We start from the raw sequence: 17,520 nt of genomic DNA, 5'->3' as shown, positions 1-17,520 counted from the left end.
TCTATTAGCAGATTTTATTTTTATAAGTGCTTCTAACTGGATTTTTTATAATATATTATATTTTCTCTACTAAATAGTTCTTTTAAAGTATTTTTCTTAGCAAAATTTTGTTTTGCTTTTAGATCCAAATCAGATTTAAAGACAATTTATTTTCATTATCAATTAACGTTGTTGTTTTATAAAAATTAAAATCTTCCCTTATTTCAAGGTTTTCTAGATAGTTCAATATCATATATATAATTTGCGAAAAAGTAACGAGGAGTAAGTTTTAGAAATATTTTTCTAGACGAAATCTTCTTTTATTCTAATTGTAGTTTATTATACAAAGGACTTCCTATATAGGGATTGTTTTTAACTATTTTATTTTCTCTAAGAAAATATTTTATATATTCAGACTATAGAGTTGTCTCGTCTGCTTTCTTTATATTTCTCTGATAAATAACCTATAATATTTATTTAGGGTCAATTAATTAAGTACATTATATATCTAAATATGTTAAAAATAAGGTAGATATTTCAGAAAAAATGTCAATAATATTTTTAAATAAGAACGTTTGATCTTATCGTTTAACTAAAGTTGTAATATATTAGATTTTGATACGTGACATGATATAAAAATATTATCTTTATTTAAAAGTGTTGCTATTTTTTTAAAATTGTCCCTTTGTTTTTTATACCAATTTTTGTCATTTTGTTTAAAATTTAAATTTTTGTGCCCAAAAATTTTATTTTAGGATTGTTTTACCCTTTTACTATTTTTTGTAAATTTTATAATAATATTTTTTTATTTCTATTTTATTATCATTTTAATACTTTTCTCATGACTAATTAAATTCTATAGATTATTTAAAATTGGTAGACTGTTAGAATTTTATATTTTTAATTATCTTTTTCTATTTTGAAAATTGTCTAAAATAAATGGATTTTTAACATTTCTTATTTCTTCTGTATAGAGAATTTTTTATTTTGTATTTTCAAGTGTTTGATTTAACATTTGATATAGTTCTTCTATTAATTTAGGATAAAAGCATTTTCTCTTTCTACATTTCTTTTTATATTTTCGATTAAATTATTTTTTCGCATATAGATAATAGATATTTCTCGATATAAGTTTTGAAGGTTTTCTTTAAGTAAATGTTTATTTGTTGTCATTGCCTAAAATTAACCTGTGCGAAAACATTAGCTTCTTGACTACCTTCTAGGGATTTTATTTGTCTCAAACTCCATTACTTCATTTTGCAGATTACTATTGTTTTAAAGGCTTCTTTACTTATTTCTTAGAATCACAGAGAATTTAGGAGGTTTGTTCTTTCAAAGAGGTCTTTTTCTTATCTTAATAAGATTTATAAATATCTTCTGTATTACTTGTCATTATAATTATTTATCTTGAATAAAGTTTTTTCCAAGTTATTATAGGTATAGTTATGAATATCCCTTAGTTTTTTTACCATTATATACATTATCCTACTATTTCTGATAGTTTTTTTTTTTAATTAAGAATTTCAGTTAAATTCTCACCTTTTCATGTTAATTATTTTATTTCAGAATCTTCATTATTATGTTAATCTATTTTAGATAGATTTAGAGGACTTATAATTTTAGATTTTCGAATTTAAAGATATAAATTTGCTGAGAAAGAATTTCTTAATTTTATTTCAATTGAATTTCTTATTAATAGAGGGATCGATTTTAATTGCTATAAATTTTGATATTTCTGTTTTGACAATTTTAAAAAAAAAAATTATCTAAATAGATTCTTTCTTTATTTTTAAAAGTTTTTATGATGGCTATTAGTCAAGGTTCTGAGAATCGGATCGATCAACGAACTGCTCTAATTATTGGTTTATTGGTTTACAGGTCCAACCAGTCTAACCATGGTAAATAAATTTTAAATATATATCCTAAATTTTAAATTTCTCCTAACAAAGTTACGTGGCTTTGCTTCACTAAATGCTGGTTCATGAAATCAGAATTAGACTGCATATACTATATTCAAGGAGAAATCTTATACTTGTATAACAGCACATAATCCACCTGATATAAAGTTAAAGTTAAGTAAGGACTCAAGAATTGTTTATTCTGGACAAAAGGAGATTATAAACAATTAATTTTGTGAAAGTTCAATGAATAAAAAAACAAACAAACTACAATAATATGCAATGCCATAAACAAACCAATGATGAAATAATGAAGGATTTCTCTCCTCAATTCTATTCTATGTTCAAGTTTGTGGGGGCATAGAATCAATCAAAAGAGTAGCTGTTGGGATAGTCTTCCTTCTTATTTCTTATATACCCCAAACAATTTCCTACAAAATGAAAATTGAACAAAATAGGGCCTTAAAAAAACAAAACAATATTCACAGAGCCAGAAATCAGAACAACATTCACACAGCCAGAAATCAAGAACAATCAGCACAACATACTAAAAAGAGCCAGAAATCAAGAACAATCAGCAACTAAAATTAAAATACAGCAACAAATAATCACCCTAAATCCTGAAATGAATAAATCTATCTAGGGGTGTGCATGGCCCGGCCCGGCCCGAAGACCCAGTCCAGCCCCGAACACTTTAGGGGCTATTTTGGTGTGATTTCACCGGGTCTAGGGTCGGGTAAGGGTACCCGGTCATTATTTCGGGTCTGGTCTAGGCCATGGCTCGGGTCACCCGAAGTCGGCCCGGTGGCCCAGTCATCATACACAATTAATATTTTGTATTATTAGTGATGGATGATGGCTATTCTTATGTGGAATTTAAGTATTGTAAACCTTAATATTTTATGTTATTAGTTATTATAAGACTATAAGTTAATGTTTTATGTTTAAAATGCATAAGATTTTAGACTAATGCATATATTGTATTATTTATATTGATTTAAATATTTGGTGTTATTAGACAATATTAGTATTGATTATGGTTATTGATGAGCGGATAATTTATACGCTTTTTTGCATTGTTTTTAGTATATTTTTAGTAGGATCTAGTTAATTTTAGGGATGTTTTCATTAGTTTTTATGTTAAATTCACATTTCTGGACTTTACTATGAGTTTGTGTGTTTTCTGTGATTTCAGGTATTTTCTGGCTGAAATTGAGGGACTTGAGCAAAAATCAGATTCAGAGGTTGAAGAAGGACTGCTGATGCTGTTGGATTCTGACCTCCCTGCACTCAAAGTGGATTTTCTGGCTCTACAGAACTCGAAATGGCGCGATTCCAATTGAGTTAGAAAGTAGACATCCAGGGCTTTCCAGCAATGTATAATAGTCCATACTTTGGCCAAGAATAGATGACGTAAACTGGCGTTCAACGCCAGCTTTCTGCCCAAATCTGGCGTCCAGCGCCAGAAAAGGATCCAAAACCAGAGTTGAACGCCAGAAATGGATCAAAACCTGGCGTTCAACTCCACAAATGGCCTCTGCACGTGGAAAGTTAAGGCTCGACCCAAGCACACACCAAGTGGGCCCCAGAAGTGGATTTATGCATCAATTACTTACTCATGTAAACCCTAGTAGCTAGTTTATTATAAATAGAACCTCTTACTATTGTATTTGACATCTTTGGATTACCTTATGATCCTTTGATCACGTTTTGGGGGCTGGCCATCTCGGCCATGCCTGGACCTTTCACTTATGTATTTTTAACGGTAGAGTTTCTACACTCCATAGATTAAGGTGTGGAGCTCTGCTGTTCCCCAAAGATTAATGCAAGTACTACTGTTTTCTATTCAATTCATCTTATTTCGCTTCTAAGATATCCATTCGCACCCAAGAACGTGATGAAGGTGATGATTATGTGTGACGCTCATCACCATCTCCCCTATGAACACGTGCCTGACAAACACTTCCGTTCTACATGAAATAAGCTAGAATCAATATCTCTTAGATCTCTTAACCGGAATCTTCGTGGCGTAAGCTAGAATGATGGCGGCATTCAAGAGAATCCGGAAGGTCTAAACCTTGTCTGTGGTATTCTGAGTAGGATTTGATGAATGAATGACTATGACGAGCTCCTAACTCGCGATTGCAGGGCGTTAGTGACAGACGCAAAAGGATAGTAAATCCTATTCCAGCATGATCGAGAACCGACAGATGAATAGCCGTGCCGTGACAGGGTGCGTGAGCATATTATTCACTGAGAGGATAAGATGAAGCCATTGGCAAGGGTGATGCCTCCAGACGATTAGCCGTGCCGTGACAGGGCATTGGATCATTTTCCCGAGAGATGACCGAAAGTAGCCATTGACAGTGGTGATGTATCACATAAAGCCAGCCATGGAAAGGAGTGAGACTGATTGGATGAAGATAGCAGGAAAGCAGAGGTTCAGAGGAAAGAAAAGCATCTCCATTCGCTTATCTGAAATTCCTACCAATGATTTACATAAGTATCTCTATCCCTATTTTATTATATAATATTCGAAAACACCATTATCACTTTATATCTGCCTGAACTGAGATTTACAAGGTGACCATAGCTTGCTTCATACCAACAATCTCCGTGGGATTCGACCTTTACTCACGTAAGGTATTACTTGGACGACTGAGTGCACTTGCTGGTTAGTTGTATCGAAGTTGTGACAAATTATGAATGTGACATCACAATTTCGTGCACCAAGTTTTTGGCGCCGTTGCCGGGGATTGTTCGAGTTTGGACAACTGACGGTTCATCTTGTTGCTCAGATTAGGTAATTTTCTTTTTGTTTTGTTTTCAAAAATTTTTCAAAAATCTTTCAAAATTTTCTCCTTTGTTTTCGAAAAAAAAAATTTTAATAAAAAATGTTTTCAAAAATAAATTATTCTATGGCTTCAGAATCTTTAAGAATGAATTCTAGTGTTTCATGAAGCATGTTGAAGCCTGGCTGGCTGTAAAGCCATGTCTCAATTCTTATACTCAAGAGAAGAGCTTCTTTATCTTTCTTAGCCAATTGGCTGTTGAATGTAAGGAATGTCAGGCGTGTCATGTCTGAGTTACATACTAAAGCTTGGCTGGCTATTAAGCCATGCCTGACCCTTTGATTGGAGCTTTAGAGCATAAGATTCCTGGAATTCATATTAAAAATTTTGGAATCCTTATTTTCTTTTTCAAAATAATTTTTTGAAAAATATAAAATAAAAATCCAAAAAAATTAGAAAATCATAAAAATCAAAAATATTTTTGTGGTTCTTGTTTGAGTCTTGAGTCATATCATAAGTTTGGTGTCACTTGCATATGCATCTTGCATTTTTTCGAAAATTTCATGCATTCATAGTGTTCTTCATGATCTTCAAGTTGTTCTTGGTAAGTCTTCTTGTTTGATCTTGATGATTTTTTGTTTTGTGCTGTATGGTGTTTATCATATGCATTCTTGAATTCTTAGTGCGTAAGCATTAAAGAATTCTAAGTTTGGTGTCTTGCATGTTTTCTTTGCATTAAAAATTTTTCAAAATTGTGTCTATGATGTTCATCTTGACATTCATAGTGTTCTTGGTGTTCATCTTGACATTCATAGCATTCTTGCATGCATTCATTGTTTTGATCTAAAAATTTCATGCATTGCATAATTTTCATGTTTTTCATAAAAATTTCAAAAAAAAAAAAAATATCTTTCCCTTTTTCTCTCATCAAATTCGAAAATTTGAGTTGACTTTTTCAAAAAATTTTAAAAATCAAGTTGTTTCTTATGAGTCAAATCAAATTTTCAATTTGAAAATCTTGTCTTTTTCAAAATCTTTTTCAAAAATCAAATCTTTTTCAAAATTCTTAGTTATTTTCGAAAATTTTAAAAATATTTTTCAAAAATCTTTTTCTTATTTTTATATCAAATTTTCGAAAATAACATAATCAATTAATGTTTTGATTCAAAAATTTGAAGTTTGTTACTTGCTTGTTAAGAAAGATTCAAACTTTGAGTTCTAGAATCATATCTTGTGATTTCTTATGAATCAAGTCATTAATTGTGATTTTAAAAATCAAATCTTTCTCAAAACTAATTTCAATCATATCTTTTCAAAAATATCTTCTTATCTTATCTTTTTCAAAAAAATATATTTTCTAACTTCCTAGCTTCTTATCTTTTCAAAATCTGTTTCAACTAACTAACTAACTTTTTGTTTGTTTCTTAACTTTTTCAAAACTACCTAACTAACTCTCTCTCTCTAATTTTCGAAAATATCTTCCCTCTTTTTCAAAAATTTCTTTTTAATTAACTAATTATTTTTATTTTTAATTTTAAAAAAAAATTTTCGAAAAAATACTATCAATTTTCAAAAACCATTTTCGAAAATCACTAACTCTTTTTCAAAATAATTTTCGAAAATTATCCCTCCCCCATCTTATTCTATTCATTCATTCATGTCCTAACATCTCATCTCACATCTCTGCCATCCTCACAGTTGTGTTTCTTCCATTATATTACATTCTTTGTCTCCCCCTCTTCTTCTACTCACACAGGGATCCCTATATTGTGGTATAAAGGATCTCTATTATTATTATTATTTTTTTGTGCCCTCTTCTTTGTCATATGAGCAGGAGCAAGGATAAGAACATTCTTGTGGAAGCAGATCCAGAACCTGAAAGGACTCTGAAGAGAAAATTAAGAGAAGCTAAAATACAACAATCCAGAGATAACCTTTCAGAAATTTTCGAACAGGAAAAGGAGATGGCAGCCGAAAATAATAATAATGTAAGGAAGATGCTTGGTGACTTTACTGCACCTAATTCCAATTTACATGGAAGAAGCATCTCCATTCCTGCCATTGGAGCAAACAATTTTGAGCTGAAACCTCAATTAGTTTCTCTGATGCAGCAGAACTGCAAGTTTCATGGACTTCCATCTGAAGATCCTTTTCAGTTCTTAACTGAATTCTTGCAGATATGTGATACTATTAAGACTAATGGAGTAGATCCTGAAGTCTACAAGCTCATGCTTTTCCCTTTTGCTGTAAGAGACAGAGCTAGATTATGGTTGGATTCTCAACCCAAAGACAGCCTGAACTCTTGGGATAAGCTGGTCACGGCTTTCTTAGCCAAGTACTTTGCTCCTCAAAAGCTGAGCAAGCTTAGAGCTGATGTTCAAACCTTCAGACAGAAAGAAGGTGAATCCCTCTATGAAGCTTGGGAAAGATACAAACAGTTGACCAAAAAGTGTCATTCTGACATGCTTTCAGAATGGACCATCCTGGATATATTCTATGATGGTTTATCTGAGCTATCAAAGATGTCACTGGACACTTCTGCAGGTGGATCCATTCACCTAAAGAAAATGCCTGCAGAAGCTCAAGAACTCATTGACATGGTTGCTAATAACCAGTTCATGTACACTTCTGAAAGGAATCCTGTGAGTAATGGGACGCCTATGAAGAAGGGAGTTCTTGAAGTTGATACTCTGAATGCCATATTGGCTCAGAATAAAATATTGACTCAGCAAGTCAATATGATCTCTCAGAGTCTGCATGGAATGCAAGCTGCATCCAACAGTACTCAAGAGGCTTCTTATGCAGAAGAAGCTTATGATCCTGAGAACCTTGCAATAGCAGATGTGAATTACTTAGGTGAACCTTATGGAAACACCTATAACTCATCATGGAGAAATCATCCAAATTTCTCATGGAAGGATCAAAAGCCTCAACAAGGCTTTAATAATGGTGGAAGAAATAGGTTTAACAATAATAAACCTTTTCCATCATCCACTCAGCAACAGATAGAGAACTCTGAACAAAATGCTTCTAATTTAGCAAACTTAGTCTCTGATCTGTCTAAGGCCACTGTAAGTTTCATGAATGAAACAAGATCTTCCATTAGAAATCTGGAAGCACAAGTGGGCCAGCTGAGTAAAAGGATCACTGAAATCCCTCCTAGTACTCTCCCAAGCAATACAGAAGAGAATCCAAAAGGAGAGTGCAAGGCCATTGACATAAGCGCCATGGCCGAACCTGTGAGGAGAGGAGAGGACGTGAATCCCAAGGAGGAAGACCTCCTGGGATGTCTAGTGATCAATAAGGAGCTTCCCTCTGAGGAACTAAAGGACTCTGAGGCTCATCTAGAGACCATAGAGATTCCATTGAACCTCCTTATGCCCTTCATGAGCTCTGATGAGTATTCCTCTTCTGAAGAGAATGAGGATGTTACTAAAGAGCAAACTGCCAAGTTTCTTGGTGCAATCATGAAGCTGAATGCCAAATTATTTGGCATTGATGCTTGGGAAGTTGAACCTCCCTTGTTCATCAATGAACTAAGTGATCTGGATCAACTGACATTGCCTCAGAAGAGACAGGATCCTGGAAAGTTCATAATACCCTGCACCATAGGCACCATGATCTTTAAGGCTCTGTGTGACCTTGGTTCAGGAATAAACCTCATGCCCCTCTCTATAATAGAGAAACTGGGAATCTATGGGGTGCAAGCTGCTAAAATCTCATTAGAGATGGCAGACAGTTCAAGAAAACAGGCTTATGGACAAGTAGAGGACATGTTAGTAAAGGTTGAAGGCCTTTACATCCCTACTAATTTCATAGTCCTGGATACTGGAAAGGAAGAGGATGAACCCATCATCCTAGGAAGACCTTTCCTGGCCACAGCAAGAGCTGTGATTGATGTTGACAGAGGTGAAATAGTCCTTCAATGGAATGAGGACTCCCTTGTGTTTAAAACTCAAGAATCTCCCTCTGCAACTATGGAGAGGAAGCAGAAAAAGCTTCTCTCAAAGTAGAGTCAACCAGAGCCCCCACAGTCAAACTCTAAGTTTGGTGTTGGGAGGCCACAACCAAACTCTAAGTTTGGTGTTGAACTCCCATATCCAAACTCTAAGTTTGGTGTTGGAGAGTCTCAACAAAGCTCTGCACATCTGTGAGGCTCCATGAGAGCCCACTGTCAAGCTATTGACATTAAAGAAGCGCTTGTTGGGAGGCAACCCAATTTTTATTTATCTAACTATATTTTTCTTAGTTATATGTCTTTATAGGTTCATGATCATGTGGAGTCACAAAACAAACAAAAAAATCAAAAACGGAATCAAAAACAGCAGAAGAAAAATCACACCCTGGAGGAGCATCTGTCTGGCGTTGAACGCCCAAAATGGGCACCAACCTGGCACTGAACGCCCAGAGTTGTGTGCAAGGGCATTTTGCATGCCTAAATTGGTGTAGGGATGTAAATGCCTTGACACCTCAGGATCTGTGGACACCACAGGATCACCTCAAGATCTGTGGACACCACAGGATCATCTCAGGATCTGTGAATCCCTCACCCACCTCACCCTCTCTCTCTCCATTCATGACCATCCCTTCTGTTCTCCATTCACCACTCACATCCATACACAGATCCCTCCATCTCCTCCATATCTTCTTATTCTTCTATTCTTTCTTCTTTTGCTCGAGGGCGAGCAACATTCTAAGTTTGGTGTGGTAAAAGCATAGCTTTTTTGTTTTTTCCATAACCATTGATGGCACCTAAGGCCAGAGAAACCTCTAGAAAGAGGAAAGGGAAGACAAAAGCTTCCATCAAGGGTCTATAGCTCAGTGGTAGAACATTTGACTGCAAATCAAGAGATCCCTGAGATACCTCAGGGGATTCATTTTCTTCCACACAATTATTGGAAGCAACTAAGGGTGGAACATCAAGAGCACTCCATCATCCTTCATGAAATCAGAGAAGATCTAAAAAGCAATGAAGGAGGAGCAACAAAGGCAAGGAAGAGACATAGAAGAGCTCAAAAACATCATTGAAACGCCATCATCACTAAGGTGGATTCATTCCTTGCTCTTATTTCTTTTGTTTTTTTTCGTTTTCTATGTTATGGTGCTTATCTATGTTTGTGTCTTCATTACATGATCATTAGTAGTTAGTAACTATGTCTTAAAGATATGAATGTCCTATGAATCCATCACCTCTCTTAAATGAAAAATATTTTAATTCAAAAGAACAAGAAGTACATGAGTTTTGAATTTATCCTTGAACTTAGCTTAATTATATTGAGGTGGTGGCAATGCTTCTTGTTTTCTGAATGTATGCTTGAACAGTGCATATGTCTTTTGAAGTTGTTGTTTAAGAATGTTAAATATGTTGGCTCTTGAAAGAATGATGACTAGGAGACATGTTATTTGATAATCTGAAAAACCATAAAAATGATTCTTGAAGCAAGAAAAAGTAGCAAAGAACAAAGCTTGCAGAAAAAAAAATAGGCGAATAAAAAAAAATATATAGAAAGAAAAAGCAAGCAGAAAAAGCCAAAGCTCTTAAAACCAAGAGGCAAGAGCAAAAAGCCAATAACCCTTAAAACCAAAAGGCAAGGGTAATAAAAAGGATCCCAAGGCTTTGAGCATCAGTGGATAGGAGGGCCTAAAAGGAATAAAATCCTGGTCTAAGCGGCTAAACTAAGCTGTCCCTAACCATGTGCTTGTGGCGTGTAGGTGTCAAGTGAAAACTTGAGACTGAGCGGTTAAAGTCAAGGTCCAAAGAAAAAAAAGAGTGTGCTTAAGAACCCTGGACACCTCTAATTGGGGACTTTAGCAAAGCTGAGTCACAATCTGAAAAGGTTCACCCACTTATGTGTCTGTGGCATTTATGTATCCGGTGGTAATACTGGAAAACAAAGTGCTTAGGGCCACGGCCAAGGCTCATAAAATAGCTGTGTTCAAGAATCATCATACTGAACTAGAAGAATCAATAACACTATCTGAAATCTGAGTTCCTATAGATGCCAATCATTCTGAACCTCAATAGATGAAGTGAGATGCCAAAACTATTCAAGAGGCAAAAAGCTATAAGTCCCGGTCATTTGATTGGAGCTATGTTTCATTGATAGTTTGGAATTTATATTATATTCTCTTCTTTTTATCCTATTTGATTTTCAGTTGCTTGGGGACAAGCAACAATTTAAGTTTGGTGTTGTGATGAGCGGATAATTTATACGCTTTTTGGCATTATTTTTAGTATGTTTTTAGTAGGATCTAGTTAATTTTAGGGATGTTTTCATTAGTTTTTATGTTAAATTCACATTTCTGGACTTTACTATGAGTTTGTGTGTTTTTCTGTGATTTCAGGTATTTTCTGGCTGAAATTGAGGGACTTGAGCAGAAATCAGATTCAGAGGTTGAAGAAGGACTGCTGATGCTGTTGGATTCTGACCTCCCTGCACTCAAAGTGGATTTTCTGGAGCTACAGAACTCGAAATGGCGCGCTTCCAATTGAGTTAGAAAGTAGACATCTAGGGCTTTCCAGCAATGTATAATACTCCATACTTTGGCTAAGAATAGACGACGTAAACTGGCGTTCAACGCCAGCTTTCTGCCCAAATCTGGCGTCCAGGGCCAGAAAAGGATCCAAAACCAGAGTTGAACGCCAAAAATGGATCAAAACCTGGCGTTCAACTCCACAAATGGCCTCTGCACGTGGAAAGTTAAGGCTCGACCCAAGCACACACCAAGTGGACCCCAGAAGTGGATTTATGCATCAATTACTTACTCATGTAAACCCTAGTAGCTAGTTTATTATAAATAGGACCTCTTACTATTGTATTTGACATCTTTGGATTACCTTATGATCCTTTGATCACGTTTTGGGGGCTGGCCATCTCGACCATGCCTGGACCTTTCACTTATGTATTTTTAACGGTAGAGTTTCTACACTCCATAGATTAAGGTGTGGAGCTCTGCTGTTCCTCAAAGATTAATGCAAGTACTACTGTTTTCTATTCAATTCATCTTATTTCGCTTCTAAGATATCCATTCGCACCCAAGAACGTGATGAAGGTGATGATTATGTGTGACGCTCATCACCATCTCCCCTATGAACACGTGCCTGACAAACACTTCCGTTCTACATGAAATAAGCTAGAATGAATATCTCTTAGATCTCTTAACCGGAATCTTCGTGGCGTAAGCTAGAATGATGGCGGCATTCAAGAGAATCCGGAAGGTCTAAACCTTGTCTGTGGTATTCTGAGTATGATTCGATGAATGAATGACTGTGACGAGCTCCTAACTCGCGATTGTAGGGCGTTAGTGACAGACGCAAAAGGATAGTAAATCCTATTCCAGCATGATCGAGAACCGACAGATGAATAGCCGTGCCGTGACAGGGTGCGTGAGCATATTATTCACTGAGAGGATAAGATGAAGCCATTGGCAAGGGTGATGCCTCCAGACGATTAGCCGTGCCGTGACAGGGCATTGGATCATTTTCCCGAGAGATGACCGAAAGTAGCCATTGACAGTGGTAATGTATCACATAAAGCCAGCCATGGAAAGGAGTGAGACTGATTGGATGAAGATAGCAGGAAAGCAGAGGTTCAGAGGAAAAAAAAGCATCTCCATTCGCTTATCTGAAATTCCTACCAATGATTTACATAAGTATCTCTATCCCTATTTTATTATATAATATTTGAAAACACCATTATCACTTTATATCTGCCTGACTGAGATTTACAAGGTGACCATAGCTTGCTTCATACCAAAAATCTCCGTGGGATTCGACCCTTACTCACGTAAGGTATTACTTGGACGACCCAGTGCACTTGCTGGTTAGTTGTATCAAAGTTGTGACAAATTATGAATGTGACATCACAATTTCGTGCACCAGTTATGCTTTAATTTTAGAGAAGAGTTGGTTCTTGTTATATTTTTCTAAGTGAATTTTACCATGTCAAATAATGGTTGGAGTCTTAGAAATTTAGATATTTTCACATGCTAGCTTATAAGAAGGTATCAAGGTAATGTAATGTTAACGGCCCGGTTTTTACCCGATATAATCGTGGCCCGAAAGTGTATAGGTTTCATCGGGTCTAGGGCCGGGTTCGGGTCTAATAAATAGGCCCGGTATATATTTCGGATTGGGTCTGGATCACATCAAACCCGGTTTCACCCGACTCATGCACACCCCTAAATCTATCAACAAAAATTCAAAAACAGCTGATTCAACAGTTTAAAAACACTAAAACGGCAGTAGCAAGTGCCAAACAGCAACAAGTAATCTCTAAACACACTGAACCTGAAATTTTAACAGCAACAAATAATCCATAATCACACTAAACCTGAAATTTCAACAAACATTACAAACAGAATCAAGTAATCCCTAATCCCTAAACAAAATTTTCAATAATGATTTCATTTTTATTTTTAGCAGCAGCAAGAAAATTTCAACAAAAATTTCAGAAATTAAAAAAAGAGCAGCAGCACAAAATCAACAAAAATTAGCAATTTCACAATTTCACATTAAAAATCAACAAACAGAGGCTCTGGGGAGAGAAGACGGAGACACGAACAAAACAAACAAAGACACTAACCTTCGATGGAGACACGGACGGCGACCAGGAAGACGATGGCGAGCGGCGATACGCCAGCAAGTTGCTCCAAGCTAACAAAACAGAGAAGCCACGGAGGTCGGACGAATGACAGGGGGAAGCAGGACGCCGAGCTACAAGAGAGGGCCAGGCCACGAACGGCGCCGACAGCACGGACGGTGGCAGCACTCCGGCAGAACCATTGCAAAATGCAGAGAGAGCCTAGGGTTTTAGTTTGGTGATTTAAGTTTGCTTGAGTTCAGAGGGATTCACGAATTGGGGGGTGTTGGGGGAAGAGGATGACTGGGTGAATGAGTTAAAGGCAACGTTGATTTTTTTTTTCAAAAAATTCAAAACGGCGCCGTTTCTGAAGCACCGGCTGGTTATCGGTCCGATCCAACCGACCAATTTTCATCCCGTTCAATAGTTTTCTAACGGTTTGCGAAGAAACGGTTATTAGAAACAAACTGGACCATTTTCAATGTCGGTTCCAGTTGGACCGGTTCGACTGACCGGTCCGATCCGATTTTTAAAACCATGCTATTAGTTAAAGAATAATTTATGGAATTTATAAGCTAGGCTTATTGATCTTTCTACAATTTTGTTTTGACAAAAAAGGGTATAGCATAGTCTACGTGGATATTAAAATTTAACATTTATATTTGTCAGATTTTATGGACAATTCCTATTTTTTTTTATCTATTATTAGATCTATAATTATTTTATCATAGATTACTAAACTTACTCGAGAATTAATTCCTTTCATGTTGGTAGATTTAATTAAATTTTGTGTAGTATTGATATGAATCTAGCCTACTATTATATTATTTGCTAGCAGCAAGCTAAGAATATACAATATGATAATTGAAAATATTAAATAAAAATAAAAAATAATTAATTATTTTATTTTTAAATTTAAATTTTTAAGTTTAGTTAAAATCTATCCTAATTAATTATATTTTAAATTGAGTTGTAATATAATTTATAAGATTTTAATTTAAAACAAGATAAAATTTAATTTTAAAATAAGATAAAATTTAAATTTAAAATAAAATTTAAATTTAAAATCAGTCACAATTTTATATGTTATATATGTATGTCAATAGTAAAGAAATGACATAATTTTATTCTTTTACTTTTATATACACAAATATTTTCGAGTTTGATTCCTAGAGAAAAAATTTATAATGTGCAAAGAGTTGGAAGAAGTTTCTCAATTTAAATCAAAAGTCTATTAGTCAATTAGTTGATAATAAAGATTAATTTCGATGTGAATGCGCATAGAATTTTCAAACAATTGAAAAAAATTACTAAAATATACTGAAGTATTTCTATCTAATCTTATGTTATTTGAATAAAATATTAAGTACAAAATAAATTAATAGGATTATTTTATTATTTTTGCTGCGCATTACGAATACATTATAATCCTTTAAATTTTTATCTTTATGTTTATAGTAATACAAATAGGGAGCTCTTATTGTAAGACCCGGTTAATTAATGGATAATTAACCCATAAATGAGAATTTATTCTAGAAAGCCAAAAATATTATTTTTATGGCTAAATGTGATAGAGGAAATTGAGACGAGAATTTCGGTACCAATTTTATAGAAATCGGACCAAGATTGGACCGAACGGGCCAAACCGGACCAACCGGACCCAAAGTGGGCCCTTGGCCCAACATAACTAAACCAAAACCCTAGTTTTCAGCACTCTCTCTCCTCACACAACACCAAAACACGCTGAAAATTGAGATGGAAGGGGGAAGAACACTCTCTCAACTTCCTTCTCTCACTTGATCTTCAAACCACCATAACTTTTGATCTAGAGCTCCGATTGCCGCTCCGTTTGCGGCCACGCGTTCACCGCGGAGAGCTCTACAAAACCCATACAATCAATCTTGAGGTAAGCCACGTTTTACTGTTCGAAATTCCAGCCCTTGATTTCGAGTTTCATGAGCAAAAATGTTGAGATTTTGGGTTCTTTGATGTTATAGGACCCAACTCCCTTGAAGGAGAAGGTTAATCTTGTCTCCTTGGACCTTGGGTGTGGTAAGATTCTCAACCCTAGTATAATTTGTTGTTCTATGATGTTTGGGTATTGAGATGTTGTGTATGGGTATGATGATTGTGGCTTAGGTTGTGTATATGTGAATATTGGAGCTTGATTGGTGATTTTGGAAAGCTTGAAAGAGGGTTTTGTGTGATAAAATCTGTTCTTGGAGGTGTTGATACCTTGAGAGCTTGTGGACAAGTGGTTTGGAAGTGCTCCGGTTGAGCTTGGGGAATCGGCTAAGGTATGGTTTTAGTTTCCCGTATCTAATATGTAATGTGGTAGGAAATACTTAGGCTAGAGGCCCTAAGATAGGCATTGAATTGTTGGTGTTGTTGAATGGTTGAAATATATGATGTGTTCATATATGTGATTATGAATATTGATGCCTTGATTGTGTGAAATATGAGAAATGCATGTTGTGATATATGCTTGATGGATGATTGAGGTTGAATTGATGGGTGGTACCATGTTGATGGTGAGTATGATGTTGATTATGTATAATGATGGTTAATTGGAAATGGTATTATTGGAAATTGGGATGAGGAAGGATGTATGACATGATATTGTGTTTGTCCTTTAGCCATTTGATTGAGAAGTGTTAAAATGGTTGGATGTGGTTTTGGAAACCTTGGTAAAGTGTCAATGTGTGAGTTGAGGATGGCTTGTTGTTGATTTTGGTACATTTTGAATGATTTCAAAGAGAAGGATTGAAATTGGCATGTTTGATTGATTTTGAAAAGAGTTGAAAGTGGCTTGTTTTGAAAATGGCACCTTGTGGTTTTGTATAAAAACATGGTTTTTGGGCATACTTTGACAGAACATAACTTGGACTACGGATCTTTGATTTGTGCCAAATCTGTTTAGAAATGAAATTGGATTCGGGATGTCCATGCCGTTCGAAGAACGAGTGAAAAACGATTTAAAATGAGGAAGTTATGTCCGTCGGAAGATTGGGGTTTGAATCTGTAAATTCTGCAGCTTTTAACTTAGAAAATTTTTAGCAGAATGACCCCTCGCGCGTAGGCGCACTTGGTGCGTACGCGCCGTTCTTCGAGAAAGCGCCATCCACGCGTGCGCGTGGAGTGCACGTACGCGTGGACCTGTTTTCATCCCAAAGTTGATTTTTGAGTTTTAAAAGCCAAATTTCATACTTCTAAGCCTCCGATCTCACCACTTATGTCTTAAATCATTATGATATGCCTAGCATGAGAAAAAGGGCTAGTGAATGTGGTAACTTGCGAGTGAAGCAAGGGAAAAATGAATGATCATTGAGGATCAAAGATGATTATGTGAGATGCGGATAATGGCGGTGGAAGTGCTTGTTGTGCCATGGGCCGAAGGGCCGTAATTGTTAATGAATTGGCTGGTTATGGATTTAACCATGAGCCGGATGGCTAGATTATTGCCGTGTTACGGCGGAGCCATGTTTATGGCCAAGTATAAATGCATATATGATGTTGATTGAATTGTGAAGGTTTGCACTTCCACCATTGGAGATGAGGGTTTCCCTGGGTAGTAGCAATGGCTAGCCACCATGTGCTCCAGGTTGAGACTCGAAGCTCTTTTGACCCTATGTCGTAAGTGTGGCCGGGCACTGTGAAAGGCCCGGATGAGCTCGCCCCCATAAATATTCACCAGTGATGGTGATGGATAAATATTCACCAGTGAGGGTGATGGATATGGATCATGATTATGATCAAGTTTATGATGAGTATAACTCGAGTTGGGGATGCACGACAGAGGGACAGTCCAATGGCTAGCTACCAGGACTTGTCGGGTTGGCTCTATAACCGACAGATGATATCATCAGCCACTAGGGACAGGCATGCATCATAAGCATACTACATGAATTGTTTGAGATTGCCTATTTGACTGCATATTACTTGCTAATTGCCTAAATGCCTTATTTGTTCCTATTTGTAAATCTCTTGTCTGATATAACTATGTTTGCTATATTATACTCCTGCTGGTTGTTGGGAGGTCTGAAGGAAGTAGAAAGGGAAGTATTAGTTAGACTGAAGGATCTTTAGTTAGTTGCCGCTTACGGTTTAGCTTGTTTATAAGCTTTGATATTTCCTGGAGGAAGTTCTAGGATTGCCTTCGGCTTTCCTCTATTATTATGTATTATATATGTGGAAGCTGTTACCGTACTGGGGACCTCTGGTTCTCACCCATGCGGATTTTGTGGTTTTCAGATGCAGGACGCGAGGCTT

At 35.9% G+C, this 17,520-nt stretch overlaps 1 non-coding gene across 1 annotated transcript; it reads right to left on the bottom strand.

Annotated features, from left to right (window-relative positions):
* Positions 1–7,029: 7,029 nt before the first annotated feature.
* On the bottom strand, positions 7,030–7,133 carry LOC112781395 (small nucleolar RNA R71). Its single transcript, XR_003192173.1, has one exon. It is a non-coding gene; the product is annotated as a small nucleolar RNA R71 (small nucleolar RNA).
* Between the last annotated feature and the right edge of the window lie 10,387 nt (positions 7,134–17,520).

The sequence above is a fragment of the Arachis hypogaea genome, chromosome 19 (genome assembly GCF_003086295.3).
Source record: "Arachis hypogaea cultivar Tifrunner chromosome 19, arahy.Tifrunner.gnm2.J5K5, whole genome shotgun sequence".
In the NCBI taxonomy this organism is placed as follows: Eukaryota; Viridiplantae; Streptophyta; class Magnoliopsida; order Fabales; family Fabaceae; genus Arachis; species Arachis hypogaea.
The sequence above is the reverse complement of the archived record's forward strand: the minus strand, read 5'-3'. Positions and strand labels throughout refer to the sequence as shown.